General features: G+C 41.4%; 2 long non-coding RNA genes across 2 annotated transcripts in view; both read right to left on the bottom strand.

Annotated features, from left to right (window-relative positions):
- The window catches only part of LOC132407027 (uncharacterized), a 163,227-nt gene that overhangs the window by 49,735 nt on the left and 93,788 nt on the right, over positions 1-19,704 (bottom strand). The gene's annotated exons all lie outside the window — the stretch shown is intronic.
- Positions 1-19,704, bottom strand: part of LOC132407026 (uncharacterized) — a 49,481-nt gene that overhangs the window by 10,057 nt on the left and 19,720 nt on the right. The window lies entirely within an intron of this gene.

Below are 19,704 nucleotides of genomic sequence, written 5' to 3'. Positions count from 1 at the left end.
TCAGATTCAGATTAAAATTGATTTATCTATCACATGTACATTGAAACATATGGTGAAATGCGGCATTTGTGTTAACAATCAACACACCCTAACAATGTGATAAGACCTAAGCCTTAACGCCCCTCTTTGTCCTCAAACCCATCCCGATGAATGTAAAAGACAACTAAAACACACACACACACACTCACACACTCATACACACACACACACAGACACATACACTCACGTACACACACTCACACACTCAGACACACACACAGACACATACACTCTCTCTCTCTCTCTTGTGCACACACTCACACACACACACACACACACACACACACACACACACACACTCTCTCTTGTGCACACACTCACACACACACACACACACACACACACACACACACACACACACACACACACACACACACACACACACTATGCTGGAGGAATTCAGCAATTCATGCAGCATTGATGGAAATGAATAAACAGTCACTGTTTCAGGCTGAAACCCTTCATCAGAACAATAAAAAACACCTCATTAGAGACCTCAGCTTAGTGCCATCTTCACCAGACAATGCTGGATGTGGTAATTGGATTTGCTGCACATTGCCACCTTGATGAACATTTATTAGGCTGAATGCTGGTGTTGAGTGAACAACCCTGGACCAAATACCATCGTCATCTATATCGACATCCACTTGTTCAATAGCATTCTGCTCCCTTCCTGATTCAGCTCACTGGGTGTTGAAGTCTTCATCTATACTGAGTCACCTTTATACTCCAGCTGACCTGCCTCATTATACTCTTAATAAAATTGCTGTCATCCAACAACCAATTACTCAACTCCTAACTCAGACCAATTCAGTCACACTCAGTCCAGGTACTCTCAGTTCTAAAATTTGTTTTGTCATCTTACCTCCGTTCACTTTTAAGGTTAACACCAGGCATATTTACTTCTATATTGGATTTAGATTTAGATTCATATTTATCTATCACATTTGTTTTCAATGCCTTCAGTATTCTCAACACTCCCTATCTCTACAATCCTTTCAAACATGTATTCTTCCAAAATATTAGTAGTCCTCTACATCCATAATTTTGGTCATTAGTGAAATAAAGGCAACATGGCAGACTGTAACATTGTAAATCAGCAAGCTGTTTAGTTGGTCTCTCCTCTCATTGTGGAAGAGGGGCGACACCTCCCTTTGTTGGACGGTAGATCATGGTCTCTCTCTTGGGGCTTGGCTGTTGCTTGCTTCGTGGGTGGTGGGTGCTGATGCTTCCTGCTGGACTAAGTGGGGGGGGGAGGAGAGTGTTGATTTTTGCTGCTGCTTGTGCATGGGAAGAGGGAGAAGGCATTTGGGGGTTCTAATGTTTTACTGTCATTAATTCTGTAGGGTTCTCTTCTGTTTTCGTGGATGACTGTGAAGAGCAAGAACTTCAGGTTGTATACTGTATACATTCTCTGATTTTAAATTCAGTCGATGAACCAATGAAATTGCTCTGCCCCTGATGTTATTTATTTAATTATTATTTAGAGATGTAGCACTGTAATAATCCCATGTGACTAATTCACTTACTAACCCATACGGCTTTGGAATCTGAGAGGAAACACACATGATCGTGGGGAGAACGTACAAACTCCTTTTAGAAATCAGCAAGAATTGAACCAGTTTCATTGGGATGGTGAGGCATTGTGCTAAGCACTACACTACCATGACTTTGTACAGCTTACTAAAACTGAAGAACATGAAATGCCTCATATGCCTGCATTTTGCAGTGGTGAGTCTTCAAACTTTTCAGTGGCCTGGCATCTTGAGGTGGTCAATATGTTTCAATGGTCATCACCCAGTCTTAAATCACTTATTCAGACAACTTCTCCACGTTTTTTAAAAATACTATGTTTTCCAGTTGAGGATATATTGGCCTATATCTATCTTGGCAGAGTATAAGAGAAACCAACAACCCACAATCTCTGGAGAAAACCCAAGCTGCATTTTATTAGCTCTGTTCATATTTGCCACAGAATCAGTAAGTTATGAATTCAAGGCTTGTTTCAGGGTGTTGCGCAGTATAAACTAGGGTGGTCATGGTGCATTTGTAGAGGTGCTAACAATTAGTAAATTGGTTTGTTATTATTGTATGCACCAAAGTACAGTGAAAACCTTGTCTTGCATACTGCTCATATAGATTTATTCATTACAATACGGTGTTGAGGTAACTTGGTGGCAAAGTGGAGATACATCTCTACCAAAGGGGGTATAAGGAGCTCCTTCCCTCCACTAGCCTGCAGGTCACCCTTGGGCAAGGGGTAACACCTGTTTAGCCCCCCCCAGTCAGATGAAATCATGGGAGCAGGTGATCGTATCACCAGCTTTTCAATCTCGCAAGTCCTGGTTATGCGACCTCTGCACCAGGCAGGCAATCTCTGAAGAGTACTGATAATGGTTGAGGTCACCCATCTTGTAAAGACACTGCCCAGAAGAAGGCAATAGCAAACCACTTCTGTACAAAATTTGCCAAGAACGATCATGGTTGCCCACGTCATATGACACAGCACATAATAATGATGATGATGATGATTGATGTCATACAAGGTTAAAAACAACAACAGAGGTCAGAATAAAGTGTAACAGATACTGAAAAAGTTCACTGCAGGTAGACATTAAGGTGCAAGGCCATAACACGCTAGATTTTGAAGTCAAGACTATTTTAATAGTGCTAGGTGACCGTTCAATAGACTTATGACAGTGGGAAAGGATATATCTGTGAGCCTGGTGGTACATGCTTTTAGACCTCTGTATCTTCCACGAGTTTTAGGGGAAAGAAGAGGGAATATCTGAGGAGGGTGGGGGTCTTTGATTATGTTGGCTGCTTTACCAAGGTAGTAAGAAATATAGACAGAACCTGTGGAGGGTTTCCGGACTCTGCTGAACCTTATCCACAGCTCAATATTCTTGTCATGGGCAGAGTAGTTGCCATACCAAGCTGAGATGCATCCAGATAGCACTCATTCAATGGTATATCGACATGGCGCTATCCTCTTCATAAAGTAAGAAATAGTAATAATAAGAAGAAATAAGAAGCAGTGGGCCACCGAGCTTATTGAGCCTGCTCCACCATTCAATTAAATTATGGTTGATCTGAACTTGGACTCAACTCCACCTACCTATCCTTTCCACAGAACCCTTAATTTCCCTGCCATGCAAGAGTCTACCTAAGGATGTCTTAAGTGTATTTTAATGAGCTGTCCTCTATTGCTTCCCTGGGCAGGGAGTTCCACAAGTTCACTGAGAAAAGCAGTTTCTCCACGTCCCCAACCTAAATCTGTTCACTCAAGTCTTGAGGCTATCCACCAGTTCTTGTCTCACCTACCAGTAGAAACAACTTTTAATTATTTATTAAAATACAGCATGGAATAGGCCATTCTGGCCCTTCGAGCTGCACCGCCCAGCAATTCCCCAATGTAATCTCAATTTACAATGACTAATTAACCTGCCAACTGGTACGTCTTTGGAGCATGGGAGGAAACTTGAGCACATGGAGGAAACCTATGTGGTCATAGGGAGAATATACAAATGCTTTGCAGACAGCAGAAAGAATTGAACTCAGGTTGCCTATACTGCAAAGTGTTGTGCTAGCCACTACACTACTATGCCTCTCCCCCCACCCCCACCTTCCTCCATCTTATCTATCTCTTTCACAATTTAATATGTTTCAATAACATCCCTCTCATTCTTCTGAATTCCAGAGAGTATAGTCAATCTCTCCTCCTAGGCTGACCCCCTCATCTCTGAAAACAACCTGGAGAAACTCTTCTGCAACATGTCCAAAGCCAATCGTTCTTTCTTCAAGTGCAGAAAAGCCAAAACTGCACATAGTACTCCAGGTGCAGCCTCAGCAGTACCCTGTAAGGTTGCAACATTGCCTTCATGCTCTCAAATTCAGACCATCTCGCAATGAAGGACAACATTCCATTTGCCTTCTTGGTAACCTGTAGGTGAGAGGTATAGGCTTAGGTGGAATCAATGAGCCTATAGAGGGATTTTTGCAAGTCTATCACCAAAAGTTACCTTACCTCACCATCTCCCAACTTGGAATAACTGGAAATTCATCTTTTTGCTGCAGGTTGGGACTGACATTACCCGCACAGAACCCACTTCAAGATCAATAAATTGTTTTTTAAGTACTTTGGGATGTTTTGAGGCTGTAAAAGGTGCTACATAAGCACCTTTCTTTCTTTCCAATAACCTTCAATCCCCTTTTTTGACGCTATTGATCCAGCTCCTTTTAAAAGGTATCAATTAACGTAGAATTAACTTGTCTTTGCATTCCGTTCTGCAGAGGAGAGAAAAAAAGTCTTTTAATCTCCAATCCCACTCAAAGCTTATGAATTTTGTAACTGTGTCCTTGAGTTCTTTGTTCGTGGTCCAAGTTAAATGGCCTTCTTTATTTTCATTAATCTAAGACTTGTAATTTTGTCTCCACTCTGTCTTGTTTCCAGTGTAGATTAATGCAAGTTAGAATGTTACATTGATTTCCTGGAGGTCATCTTTTGGGATCAGGAAGAATTTCCTTTCTTTTGTTATTTTCCTCCCATTTATTCTCTCGGTATTACTGTTAGACACAAATAGGGTAAAGTCCCTTGTTTGATCTCTTTTATTTATATTTAATAGGGGTTTAGCAAATTGAGACCACCAAAAGGTGTTTCTCAAATAGTATTGCACGTTCCCTCGGGGCAGCATAGTAGTTAACGCAATCAATTCACATCCCCACTGCTGTCTGTAAAGTGTTTGTACATCCACCCCATATCTCCATGGGTTTCCCTTGAGTTCTCCAGTTTCCTCCCACAGTCCAAAGACGTATGGGTTAGTGTTAGACACGCTATGTTGATACCAGAAGCATGGCAATGCTTCTGGTCTACCCCCAGGACAAACCTCGCTGACTTGCTTTGATGCAAAAAACGCATTTCACTGTATGTTTTGGTGTTTATGTGACAAATAAAGATAATTTTATTTTTTTTTATCTTTGTCCACGCAAAGAAGCCTAAGGACCTTTCCAAAGCTTTACTTAACTTTACTTTTCATTAACTGTGTGGGAGAAGCTGCCTGCGTCACACTAACCTAACTGGGGTCATCATCGTCGTTACATGCTGTGTTGAATGACGTGGGTCATCATTGTCTTTGACCACGATTGTTCTTGGCAATTGCTATTGCCTTCTTCTGGGCAGTGTCCTTACAAGATGGGTGACCCAGCCATTATCAATGACAATCTTCAGAGATCGTCTGTCTGGCATCAGTGGTCACATAACCAGGACTTGTGATCTGCACCATCTGATCATAGGACCATCCACCACCTGCACCCATGGCTTCACATAACCCTGATCAGGGGGCTAAGCAGGAGCTACACCTTGCCCAAGGGTGAGCTGCAGGCTAGCAGAGGGAAGGAGTACCTTACACCTCCTTTGCTAGGGATATAATTCCACCCTGCTAACCACTAAACAGGGTAGATAATCTTTTTACCAGGGTGGAAATGTCAAACACCATAAACACACACCACATATTAATTATCAGGAGACCTCGTGGGCCAAAGAGCCTGTCTTATGCTGCACTGTTTGACACTCCATGTTCTAAATCTCTCCTGGATCAATCACACAAATACTGTGTGGCTACAAGTACAGATGAGAGCCTGCCATGAGGGACTCACCATCTGATAACTCGTAGTCTTTCTACATGATGGAATGTTCTCCACTTGCCTGGATAAGCACAATACCAACCAAAACAATATAATTCAATTGATTTGTAGCGTTGAACACAAAAGCTAGTAAGATGAAAGATAAGGGCAATAGGATCTCCAACCATGTTCTCTCTGAGAGGAAGTGTGCAAGAAATTTGACTGATACGGTTGGGAATTCTGACAATTTAGTTGGAGGAACAGCTACATTTGAGGAAGGAAAGCTTTCATACATACTGTTGTGGAAAGTGTTCTCATCTAAAGGGAAGAAATGGAGCTAGTAAAACTGGGAGACAAAACAGAGTTCTTCCAGGAAGCGGGCTAGCAGGAGATCTGATCAAAATGCTGTGGGTCCGTGGGGTGGTGATGGAAGTTTTTGTTAATCTACTCCTGTGATGGAGGGGGAGGGGGTCAAGAAAGGTATGAAAGGAATCAGAGATACAGACATGAATGAGAACACAATGAAAAATACCAGCAAATGTGGAAAATCTTTCAAGCGATTGCCTCGTTATCTGGTATATTGACAACTGAATTGGAGTTATTTCATACTTAAATGTTTCATCATCTTAGCTATCAATGTATTTGATTTGCAAACTTGTAAGCAGTCATCTCAACATTTCATCCCCCTTCCTTCAACCTGGTCAGACAGATTAATGATTAAAGTGGGTTTGATTGATCTACTATTGCTTTTCTGTTTGATCAAAGCAATAGAATATTAGCATCATATTAATTTACATCTTCTCCTCCCCCTGCCAAGCTGAGCACTGTATTTAACCCATTTTACATATTTTCACAAAACATGAGAAGAGACCATTTGAACCATCAAGTCTATTCCAACTCTCAGAGCGATCCCATCAATTACTTCCCATGGTTATTTTCCTGTAACCTATTTTCCTCTCCTTCCCCAGATATGCTGTACAGGGTTTATAGATTACAGGTAACACTAGCATTACAGCAGTCTGGATCACAAAAATTTATCCTTTACAAATCATTGTCAAAAACACTGATTTTTTGAACTTATGGTAATTGCCCTCCCCTTCACCATTCTCATTCCTGTTGCCCTCTCTCACCTCATCTCCTTACTTGCCCACCTCCTTCCTCTAGTGCTCCTCCCCCTTCCCATCCTTCTGTGGTCTTCTGTCCTCTCCAATTAGATTTCCCCTTCTCTATCTCTTTTTCTCTTTCACCTATCAGCTTCCCAGCTCTTTACATCAGCCCCGCTTGGTACTTCTTCCTCTCCTCCTCCCACCTTTTTACTCCAACTGCTCATCTTTTTTTCCAGTCCTGATGAAGGGTCCGAGGCCAAAACGTTGACTGATTACTCTTTTCCATAGATGCTGCTTAACCTGCTGAGTTCCTCCATTATTTTGAGTGTGTATTATTATGGATATCTAGTGACTGAAGACTTTCTCGTGTTCCTAATACATGTCGAAAAAAGTTGATCCTTAGATGCTTATATGAAACAATTAAATAACAACACTCATTTTTTTTCAGCTTATGTTTCTTGATGCATGTCCTTGAAAATGCCACTTGATGATATGGAAAACCAAGATGAAAATGCAACCTTCCAGTAATGTGAGAGTCTAATGTATTGTTAGCAGGGAAGTGGGCTGGGTGTGACCCCACATTCTAACACTGCCCAGAGGCAATCAGGTATGAAATCTTTACCTCTGGTGGTGGATGGTCGTATGAGCAGTTGGTGTATATCACAAGTCCTGGTTATGCAGCCACTGACACTAGGCAGACAATCTCTGAAGTGTATTAATAATGGCTGGGGTCACCCATCTTATAAAGGCACTGCCCAGAAGAAGGCAACTACAAACCATTTCAGTAGAAAAATTTGCCAAGACCATGATCGTTTATATCCTATGACAATGCATATAATGATGACGATGGCTTCTGCCTCTTTGTTTATGGTTGTTCATTAATGATGATTCATTAAAATGTCAAGAGATGCTTATAATTTCATTCAATTTTAATCCTTATTATTGTAAATAATAACATGTGATGAAAATTCTTCCAAGCTGTGTTGTGAGAGAACTGGAGTGGGGGGGGGGGGGGGGGGTTAGGTTTTAGATTGCCCAATTTTCACTTTGGGCTTTGTAGTTTGGCCTCTATTTTTCTCTTTATTTTGTAGAGTACAAACAGGACAGTAATAGTGGATTACAACCTGTCTGAGAATTTGCATCAAGGATATTGGATAGATTGCGTGCAGTACATTGCAAATCATTTTCTAAAACATGTGGCATGTGCTTCCTGTACAGCTTCCTTGCGTGTGGTAGAGTTCTGACTGCAGCTTACAGAGAGATCCATCCACTTGACTGACTGCGGCCCTCGACTGAGCAGGATCTCTTTAGGAGACTGGATTATTTAATACTTAATTTTAATGCTGATGTTTTTTTAATGAAGTACATAAGGTTCCGAAATCCAACAGACAGTTTTGTCAGAAACCACAAAAATGACAGCTCTGCGGTGCTTAATGACTAAGTCAGTATTTCCCTCAACTTTTGTTTTGGGCAATTGTTATTTTCTTTCACGCAATCCTGAGCAGATTTTGTCTTCTGTGAAATTTCCACTGCGCTTTTCCTCTTCCAGTTACTCTCTTGACTGCAACCACCAGACAGTCAACTGACCAGAAGTGAAGAGGATTATTCCGTCATTCATGTTAACACTTTGAATGCTTCATGCAGCACTCTGTAAAGAAGATGCAGATAATTCCCATCTGTTTCTGGCACAGTTTTATCAGTAAAGAAAGATGTTTTTCACAATTTATTTTCTTATCTATTCCAGGGATGTGGGCTTTGCAGGCAGAGCCAGCATTTAATTCCAGATCCTGAATTGCCCTTGGGAAGCTAGTGGTCAGCTGCCTTCTAGAACCAGTGCAGTCCTTGATTTCCCATTTCCTTAGACTGTGTGACTATGTAGCTGGCACAGCTCAAATGCCCTCTATAAATTTGCTGATGACTCAACTATTATTGGCAAAGTTTCAGTTGGTGACATACAGGGCAAGATACATCAGCCAGTTGAGTGGAGTCACAGCAACAACCTTGCGCTCAACGTCAGTAAGATTGAAGACTTCAGAAAGTGTAAGATGAAGAAGCACACACCAGTCCTCATAGAGGTATGAGAAGTGGAGAAAGTGAGAAATTTCAAGTTTCTGGGTGTCAGCATCTCTGAGGATCTACCCTGGGCTTAATATGTATATATACAGTTTCAGGATTTTGACTCAACTACAGTAAAGGAACAGTTATATCTCTGAATATCGCCATTCACTGATGTGATGGCAAAGTGGTTTAGTTTGAGAAAATTCAAAGTTCAAAGTAAATTTATTATCAAAGTACACATATGTCATCATATACAACCCTGAGATTCATTTTGCTGTGGGCATACTCAGCAAATCTGCAGAATAATAACCATAACGGAGTCAATGATGGACCACCAAAATTGGGTGTTCAACCAGAGGGCAATAAATGAAATAAGTAGAGGCCTGATGTTTCGATCAGGAATCGGAATCAGAACTAGGTTTAACATCACTGGCCTATGTCATAAAATTTGTTATTAAGCAGCAGTAATACATTGCAATACATAATAATAAAACTGAATTACAGTAAGAAGGTAATTCGGTCATCCATATATTAACAAATTACATAAAATAAGTGGTGCAAGAAGTAGTGAGGTAGTATTTATAGGTTCAATATCCACTCAGAAATCTGATGGCAGAGGGCAAGAAGCTGTTCCTGCATCATTGAGCCTTCAGGCTCCTGTACCTCCTCCCTGATGGTAGCAATGAGAAGTGGGCAGGTCCTGAGTGATGGGGGTTCTTAATGATGGATACCACCTTTCTGAGGCATCACTTATTGAAGGTATCCTGGATGCTAAGGAAGCTAGTGCCCCTAATGCAACTAACTGAGTTCACAACTTTCTGCTTCTAGCCTTGTACGGTAGACACCCCCTCCACCCCCCACAACAGATGGTGAAGCTCTCCATGGTACATCTGTAGAAATCTGCAAATGCCTTTGGTGACTTACCTAATCTCTTCAAACTCATAATGAAGTATTGTCATTGCCATGCCTTCTTGATAGCTGCATCAATATATTAACCCCAGGGTAGATCCTCAGAGATGCTGACACCCAGATCCTTGAAATTTCTCACTTTCTCCACTTCTCATACCTCTATGAGGACTGGTGTGTGTTTCTTCATCTTACACTTTTTGAAGTCCACAATCAGTTCTTCAATCTTACTGACGTTGAGAGCAAGGTTGTTGCTGTGACTCCACTCAACTAGCTGATGCATCTTGCCCTGTATGTCACCATCTGAAACTTTGCCAATAATAGATGAGTCATCAGCAAATTTATAGAGAGCATTTGAGCTGTACCAGCTACATAGTCACATAGTCTAAGGAAATGGGAAATGTACTACATCCCAAAACCATTTTAAATATAGATTCATTCAAGAAATATGGCCTTCACAAGCTGAGCCAGCATTTAGTTGCCCCTCAGGAAGTGGTGGTGAGCTGCTTTCTTGAACTGCTGCTGTCTTTGAAGTGTTGGTTGTGTTGACACAATTGTGAGTGTGGAGGTTCCAGGATTTCAATTTAGCTGTGGCGTAGGAATGGCAATGTATTTCTAAAACATGTTGTTGAGTGGCTTTGAGGGCAGTTTCCAGGTGGTGGGTGTTTTGACACTTTTACCGTCTTTGTCGTTTTAGAGAAGGTCATGGGTGTCAAAGGTGCTGTCTTAGAAGGACATCTTCCAGGTGTCCCCCCCCCCCCCAGCAGATTATTGTGAACGTTCTTCAACTGTGATTACATCACATTCAAAGACAAGTGGCAGTCTGAGCAAAACACTTTTCAACATACCATTTTGAATCTATTATTTCTAGGATCTGGAATGTGCTCCTGAAATGAAGGTGGAGGCTGTAAAGTTTCCAATCAGAACTGGGTAACATTCGGAAAAAAAAAAGAGAGGGATTGTGGGATTTCTAGATTTCTCCCTCAAAGAGCCAACACAACTATTATGTTTTAAGGATTAAAGTTTAAAGATTAGCTTTATTTTGCCACATATACATCAAAACATGCAATCAATGCATTGTTGGCATCAACAATTAACACAGCCCAAGTTTACATGAATGGCATGTGATTGCACTTGTAGAACATTCATAATGGTCTGCCAGGAAGAAAAATGGAAGTTATTGTTCTTAGGTAGTACCTTTGGAATCCATGACCTTCTCTAGAAGGACAAAGACAGTAAAAGCACCAGAACACCTGCCACCTGGAAATTGCTCTCAAAGCCACACACCGTGGTGCCCTGGAAGTATATCACTGTTTCTTCACCATGGCTGAATTGAGATCCTGGAGCTTCCTCCCTCACAGTTGTGACAACATAACCAGCTCTTCAAGGGCTGCATTGGTTCAAGAAGGCAGTGCTCCACCGTCTTCTGAGGGACAGCTAAGGATAGGGAATTAAATGCTGGTTCCACCTGCAAAGTCCTCATCTCTTGAATGAATATATACAATATTTAAAAATTATATGTGGATATAGAATATTTCCCATGTTCTTAGATCTCCAGATCAAAACTTCAGGCCTCTGCCTATTTCACCTGGGGTGGGGTGGGGGGGGCATGCAAATATTGCCATACTTACAGTGCCCACAGCTTACTAACCCTAACCGATAGGCTTTTGGACTGCAGGAAGAAGCTGTAACACGCAGAGGAAACCCGTGAGATCAAGGGAGAGCACATCAACTCCATAAAGAGGCAGTAAACGAACCCCTACCACTGATCACTGATGCTGTAAAGCGTTCTGTTAGCCACTGCTCTGCCGTGCTGCTCTACACAGTATCTTCAAAACAGTAACCGGCACGTAGCAGTGGATAGCTCCACACAATATCAACAATGTCACATGTACCAGCAATGTCACTTTGAAAGCTGGTCAAACCCGGATCGCTTGGGGCACCAAGTTCTTCAGTGCTCCAGAGCCTTGAGTGTGTGACCCTTCACCCCTCCTCAGCGAGGCACCAGGGATTTACTGAAATTCTATGAAGCTTTAAAGACATTAAGGTCATTTATCCAAAAGAATGCATGAAAAGCAAAAGTAGATAAATATATGTTCTGCACACCAGCAGCTTCTGCCACAAGAATCACAAACAAGAGAAAATTTGCAGACACTGGAAATCCGAGTCACACACTCAAAATGCTGGGGGAGCTCAGCAGGCCAGGCCGCATCTATGTGAGAAAGTACAGTCGATGTCTTTTTTTCCATAGATGCTGCCTGGCCTGCTGAGTTCCTCCAGTTTTTGTATGTGTTACTCAGCCATAGGAATCCCTGGATTTGCCTCAATTCCTTAGAATAGGGGTTTCGTGCCTGGAGTCCACAGACCCCTTGTTAATGGTAGCGGCCCATGGCATAACAAAGGTTGAGAAGGAATGGACCCATTTATTATAGGGTGTTTAATGAAAGGGGAGGTGTATTTTACTGAGGTTAAACAAGTGGGACTTTCATTCAGAATGCAGGCAATCACTGATTGAACTGATGGAAACAAATACCTGTTAATTCAAATGAAAATCTATATGTGCTGACTCGTGTAATATGTTTGGGTCTCAGATGGTGAAGTATAATTGGTTAGTAGTGTCCGCTACATGTACATGTGTGTGGGCAATAATATATCAGAACTGCAGCCTGGGAATTTCATAAAGTACATTCTCAGGAGTAGGAGGACACAGATGGCAAAATCAGCCTCTCACAGCCAACACAAACAAATTTTTATATGTTTTGCACCTCAGTAGTGTGACTTCCATTATCATGGCACGGGCCCATGTGTGGTTCATGCCGGATTATATTTTATTATAATGCAATCAGCAAAACTTTCTCAAGTGTGCCATTGCTTTAATAGAGAACACGTGCAGCAGATATACCTTGGCAAAGTCTTACACTGAAACATGTTTGAAAAATAAAGTCCTTTTCCATCAGAATACTTTTACCATAACCTCACAGCGTTCACTGAACAATGGCAGCCTGAAAAAGAATTCTTCCAAGATGGAAGTGGATTTATTATTGCAAGATTCAATTTGCATTTTATGTTAGCTTTAGATACATTAGCAATCTTTAAGCACTTACTTTTAGTGCTCATTAGTTTCACTCACATATTGATCAGGATTATTTATCTATCTATCTATTTATCTATCCACCAATTTGTCTATGTGTCTATCCATCTATCCATCTATCTGTCTATAAGGCCATAAGACCTTAAGACAAAGGAGCAGGATTAGGCCACTCAGCCCATCAAGTCTGCTCTGCCATTCTATCATGGCTGATGTTGAATCCTATTCAATTTCATACACCTGCCTTCTCGCCATATCCTTTGATGCCCTGATCAATCAGGAAACAATCAACTTCCGTCTCAAATATATGCATGGACTTGGCCTCCTCTTCAGTCTGCAGCAGAGCATTCCACAGATTTACTACTCTCTGGCTAAAAAACAAAATCCTCCTTACCTCTGTTCTAAAGGGTCTCCCCTCAATTTTGAGGATGTGCCCTCTAGTTCTGGATAACCCCCCCCCCCACCACCACCACCATAGGAAACATCCTCTTCACATCCACCCTATCTAGTCCTTTCAACATTTGGTAGGTAAATCTGTCTATCTCCCTAATCTATCTGTCTACCTGTCTACCTATCTATCCACCTATCTGTCTATCTATCTGTCTATCTGTCTGTCTGTCTATCCATTGATACATCAATCCATCTATTTGTCTATCTATCTGTCTAGCAATCCTTCCATCTGTCTCTCTGTCTATCCATTTATCCATCTGTCTTCCTATCCATCTGTCTATCCATCTATCTGTCTATCTATCTATCTACCTATCTAGCTCTCTATCTATCTATCTGCCTACCTACTCATTTATTTATTAGTTATTCATTCATTTATTTGTTATTTACATATTTGTTTCATTGTTTTCACAGTTATTCTTTTGGTTGTGTGTCAGTCTTTGTTTAAGTGTAGTTTTTCTGTTGATTCCATTGTATTTTTTTGTATCTATTCTGAATGCCAGCAAGAAAATGAATCTCAGGGTAGTATATAGTGGCATATATGTACTTTGATAATAAATGCATTCTGAACTTTGAAAATATCTTTTTCAGGTGAAACAGCATTTAACTTGCATCTGTCATAATACATGTTTTTGACCCAAATTATTGAACAATTCTCCCTGCTTTCCCACCTCTCCCCGACACCCCACGCAGATGCTGCCTGACCCACTGTTCCTCCAGCAGATTATTTGTTCTTTCAGATTCCAGGATTTCAAGTTCGAAGTAAATTTATTATCAAAGTAGTGTATGTCACAAGGACAATCCTGAAATTCATTTTTTTGCCGGCATTCACAGGAAAACACAGAAATACAATAGAATCAATGAAAAACCACTCACAAAGAAAATCTGACAACCAACCAATATGTACAAGAAAACAAACTGCAATAAGAAATAAAAAATTAAAGAATACTGAGAACATGAGTTGTAGAATCTTTCAAAGTGAGTTAGTTCAGTGTTGATGTGAGTGAAGTTATGCACGCTGGTTCAGGAGCCTGATGATTGAATGGTAATAACTGGTAATAACCTGATGGTGTGGGACATAAGACTCCCATACCTCCTGCCCAATGGCTGTAGTGAGAAGAGGATGGTGGAGTCCTTGATGATGGATCTACAGTCTCTTGAGTTTCCTTGTCATTTGCACTTCTTCTAATCTGATCGTGACACTTACTCTGTGTTCCCCTCTTCGTACGGCCTCTGTGCGGCCTCTTCGTCACTCTCACTCCAACTCTGACCCCTCTGATTTGGGCTTCTCACTTTAAAGGTCAAAGTTCAAAGTACATTTATTATCAAAGTATGTATGCTATATACAACCTTGAGATTTGTCTCCTTACAGCCAGCCACAAGACAAAGAACCCCAATAGAAGAAAACCATCAAACACCCAATGTGCAACAAAGAAGAACAAATCATGCTAATAATAAAAGGTAAGCAAATAACATTCAGAGCTAAAGATCACAGAAATGAATTCACAGCCACAAAACCAGTTCATCACTGCAGCAGGTCCAGGAGACTTTTACATAAGAACATAAGAAATAGGAGCAGGAGTAGGTCATCCAGCCCTTTGAGCCTGCCCCACCATTCAATAAAATCACAGCAGATCTGTTCGTAAGCTCAGCTCCATCTACCTGCCTTTTCCCCATAACCCTTAGTTCCCTTACTATGTAAAAACCTATCTGTTTCTTAAATATACTTAGTGAGGAAGCCTCAAGTGCTTCCCTGGGCAGAGAATTCCACAAATTCACCACTCTCTGGGATAAACAGTTTCTCCTCATCTCCTTCCTAAATTTTCTCCCCCAAATCTTGAGGCAATGTCCCCTAGTTCTAGTCTCACCTACCAATGGAAACAACTTTCCTACTTCTATCTTATCCATCCATTTCAAAATGTTGTATGTTTCTATAAGATCCCCTCTCATTCTTCTGAAAAGTTCAGGACACAGCACATTTGTTGTTAGAATGCCTAATATAAGACTTTATCTTTCATCAGGACATACTGAAGCACCTAGGACGTAATATTGAACTTAACAATATGACTTACTTCTGCTTTTGATTTCTCTCACCATGGGTATGCCTGTTGTTTCTTGTTTCAGGCAGTTTTGTGACTGTTTTCCTTTAATAATTGTAATTCTGTAAAAGTATGTGTTGATAGCTTTGGTCTGCATGCTTTTACAGACAGGTCCTCTCCTCGCTGCCCCCTTCTCTGCAATTTAATTTGTTGATTCTCACTTCTCCATTTCTGTCAAAGGGTCCTTGAAATGTTGACTCTGTTTCACTCCTTGTGGATGCTGCCTGACCTCAAGTGTTTATTTTGTTTTTTTTACTTCTTTCTAATTGCAATTTCCTCTCTCATTGGGCAGTAATTGTAGACAGCAAAGGGCAGTGGATTGAGGATCTGATTCGATGCCAGAGCTGATCCAGCAGTGAATAGCTGCCCAGGCCAAGTAAAGTCCAGGCTTTCCACAACTTGCATGTAAAAAGAAGGTTACGGGCTACAAGAAGTCTCAGGTGTGGTATATACAGCTCAGGTCCAGGGTACCCTGCTCACCATGGTTTACATTCCAATTTAATAGAAGTGACAAGTGTGATCACACTTACACATAAATAACAATCCATTGATGTAGTATTTGTGAAAATATGCATACTATTGGTAGGTGATTTACTATAACACAGTACAGGCCCTTCTGTCCGTGATGTTTTGTTGACCTTTTAACACACCATCTCAGATCGCAAGACCCTGCAGCAGATAGTGAGGTCAACTGAGAAGATCATCGGGGTCTCTCTTCCCGCCATCACGGACATTTACTCTACACGCTGCATCCTCAAAGGAAACAGCATTATGAAGGACCCCACGCACCCCTCATACAAACTCTTCTCCCTCCTGGAGTCTGGGAAAAGGCACCGAAGCATTTGGGCTCTCACGACCAGACTATGTAACAGTTTCTTCCCCCAAGCTATCAGACTCCTCAATCCCCGAAGCCTGGACTGACACCTTGCCCTACTGTCCTGTTTATTATTTATTGTAATGCCGGTACTGTTTTTGTGCACTTTATGCAGTCCAGTGTAGGTCTGTAGTCTAGTGTAGCTTTCTCTGTGTTTTATTTCATTATGTAGTTCAGTCTAGTTTTTTGTACTGTGTCATGTAAACCCTGGTCCTGAAAAATGACTCATTTTTACTGTGTACTGTACCAGCAGTTATGGTCGAAATGACAATAAAAGTTGACTTGACTTACTGTAGGATCAATCTATCACTTCCCTCCTACATAACCATCCAGTTTTTTATTATCCACGTGCTTATCCAAATGCCACTAATATACCTGCCTCTACTACCACCCCTGGCAGGGTATTCCAAGCACCGTAGGTTTATTGTAGAAAAGAAAAGAAGTATTAAGAAACACAGGACCAGATAAATAAATGCACTCTCCCACTGGAACATTTCCAAGCTATGTTTTACACAAGGGAAAGAAAGCAATCATTATGAAGGGCCCACCGTTGGTCGGGGTTGACCATGGATGTTACGTCCCAGCTGTCTATGTAGTACGCAAGCCAGGGAGGGCAAGCAGTTGCCCACGCAGCAGACTCCTCCTATTCTTGTAGCTGATGAATCCAAAGGAACGGTAAAGACCTATACAGATTGACACCAGCGTTGTCACAGGAGTTGCCAGTCAGTGTTGAAGTCAACATGCCTTAGGGAGTCCACTTTCAGATTTTTCTTTAGGGTCGACTCCCGAAGCTTTCCCCATGAATGGGTATAGATACAAGGCAGCGGAGGTTTGAGATCAGAGTTGTCCTTCTCCTAGGTGAGCTACCATCCACAGCTGATGAACGCCATCTGTCCAAAGTGACTGGTTTAAAGGTGCTGTAACCTGCCAATAACCTTCTCCTGACTGGAGAGATGGTTCTGTCTGGTTACTAGCTACTTGCAGGCCAGGAGTTAGATGTGGTTCTCAGAGGCTATTTGAGACACATGCTATTAGGAGCATTTAATAGGCAGTGGGAGCTAATCCCCACAACCACCCCTGGCTATAACAACCTAAGTCATTAAGAGCTGGTGATTGTACATCCAGTATCTCCAGTTTCTTGCTCCACACACACATTCCTTGGAAGCAGGAAGCCATGGGTTCAAATCTCATTGATTTTCCCTACTCTTCAGCCATCATATGGGATGCCCAGTTAGAGTTCTTGCATGCAGGAATGCATGGGATATTCTAGACCACTCCATTGTGTTGTCTGAGCCCTGGTAGAAGAACTAAACTGGGTTAAAACATGTGACCAATTGCCTGAGATTGGCAGGTCCATGTGCACTTGTTTCAGAACAAGTTAGGACGAGTCCCTGCACAGTTTTTAATTCACAATAGACCTGAAACATTTGATCTTCCTAAAGAGATTCAGGGCAGTGAATAGAGAAAATTGGGACAAGGTTTATTAGAGGAATTCTTAATTACCACATGGATTATGATGGAATTTAAAGGGAGAGAATGTTTCCACAGGAAGATAAAGAGGGAAGAAGTAAAGATAAACAGACAAGTCTGGAAGTTTGAAAGCCCAAAAGGTCAAAGACAGAAGTTAGTGAGAATGGGGGTAGAGGCCCAAATGTCAAGTCTGTGAGACTAGGCCAGGAACTGGAGGTTGTAGGTCTGATGTCTGCAATGACGGTGGGGCCCAGAGGTGGCCTGTCCTGAGTTTAGAAGCCTGTCTAAGTATGTGAAGGGTTGTTTGGGGGAGATAGTGGGAAGGGGATTGTTTTGCTGTCGTTGTCATACCTTGCATCCATAATCAGGGATCCCCACTATCAGAGACATGCTCTCTTCTCACTGTGGCCATCAGAAAGAAGGTATAGGAGCCTCAGGACTCGCACCACCAAGTTCAGAAAAAGGTATTACCCCTCAACCGTCAAGCTCTTGAACCAAAGGGAATAGTTTCACTCAAGTTCACTTGGTCCATCATTGAGATGTTCCCACAACCAATGAACTCATTTTCAAGGACTCTTTATTTCATGTTCTCTTTATTTATTGCTTTTTATTTATTCATATTATTTCTTACTTCTTGCATTTGCACATTCTGCTGTCATTTGCACACCGACTGAACGCCTAAGTTCGTGCGGTCTTTCATTGATTCTGTTATGGTTAACATTCAATGGATTTATCGAGTATGCCCACAAGAAATTGAATTTCAGTGGTGACTTATAATTCCTTTGACAATAAATTTACTTTGAACTTTTTCTGTCATTGTTGCTGCTTGCGTTGTTCTGCTGAATATTGTGGACATGCTATGTTGCTGCTGGAACGTGTGGCTACATTTGCGGGCTGACCCCAGCACTTCCGTTGGTATTCAGGTTGTTAATGTAAATGACATTTTTCACTGTAAGCTTCAAAGTACAGTGATGAACAAATCGGAATCTGAATGTGAAGGTGAGAACTATTTAATTTTGCAGTGTGTTGCTATAATGTGAGATGTATGAGGGAAAGAAGCAGATTGACATTACATTCCTGTGGGTTAGGTGGAGTCCCTCCAATTCATAGGGCATGCAGACAGAAACACAACCCGCAAGAAACTCAGATCAAGGTGTGCCCTCTTCCTTCGGGGCTCCCCTCAAAACATCCTATGAAGCATCAAGGCAGACCAGAGAGACAGGCCAAAATCTTTCAGAATCAGGTTTAGTATGGCTGACAAAATTTGTTGATTTGTGGCAACAGTACAATGCAATACTTAAAAATACATATTATAAGTTACAAGAAGAAATATAAATATATATACAGTTTAAAGGTGAAGGGTGGCCACACCAAATATTGCACTGACTTGCCCCAGTAATACAATGAACTGAACACTGGTTTTTGGGCCTACTCCGAGCTGCTCCAGGACTTTGGATCTAAGGACTCAATCTTGTTCGGAATGTTGCTGTTGTTGTAATGTGAGTATTATTAAAAGTAAGTTAATACTAATCGGGGAGTTGTTTGTAGCAAGAGGCGGGGTCCGGAGTTGGCAGGGTCTTCCGCTCTTTTTACTCCCACTGTACGTTGTATATAGTTCCTCCACCCAGGCTGCACGAGGTACCTGGAAGCCTCTGTATTGTAAATATCATTTGCCGTCCCAGACAAAGATGCTCTTTTGACCGTCAAGTTGTCCCGTGGTCTTTTTGTAAACTAGAAGCTACCACAGCTGTTCTTGCTCACTTCTATACCTTATATGATTTGTTTTTTTTCTCTTTCGCTGTGAGCACGGGGGGTGGGGGGGTAGGTTGGTCTTATTTTTTAAAATTAGGTTCCTTTAATGTTTTTTGCTTTGCATCTCCTGTGAAGCAATCAAATCCCAAGGCTGTATAATTTATACATTCATTGATATTAAATGCACTTTGAATATTGATTTAATTTAGTGTTTTACTGCCTACTGCTCTTTATAGTAATTTT

This window comes from Hypanus sabinus, chromosome 17 (assembly GCF_030144855.1).
Source record: "Hypanus sabinus isolate sHypSab1 chromosome 17, sHypSab1.hap1, whole genome shotgun sequence".
Lineage (NCBI taxonomy): Eukaryota > Metazoa > Chordata > Chondrichthyes > Myliobatiformes > Dasyatidae > Hypanus > Hypanus sabinus.
The sequence above is the reverse complement of the archived record's forward strand: the minus strand, read 5'-3'. Positions and strand labels throughout refer to the sequence as shown.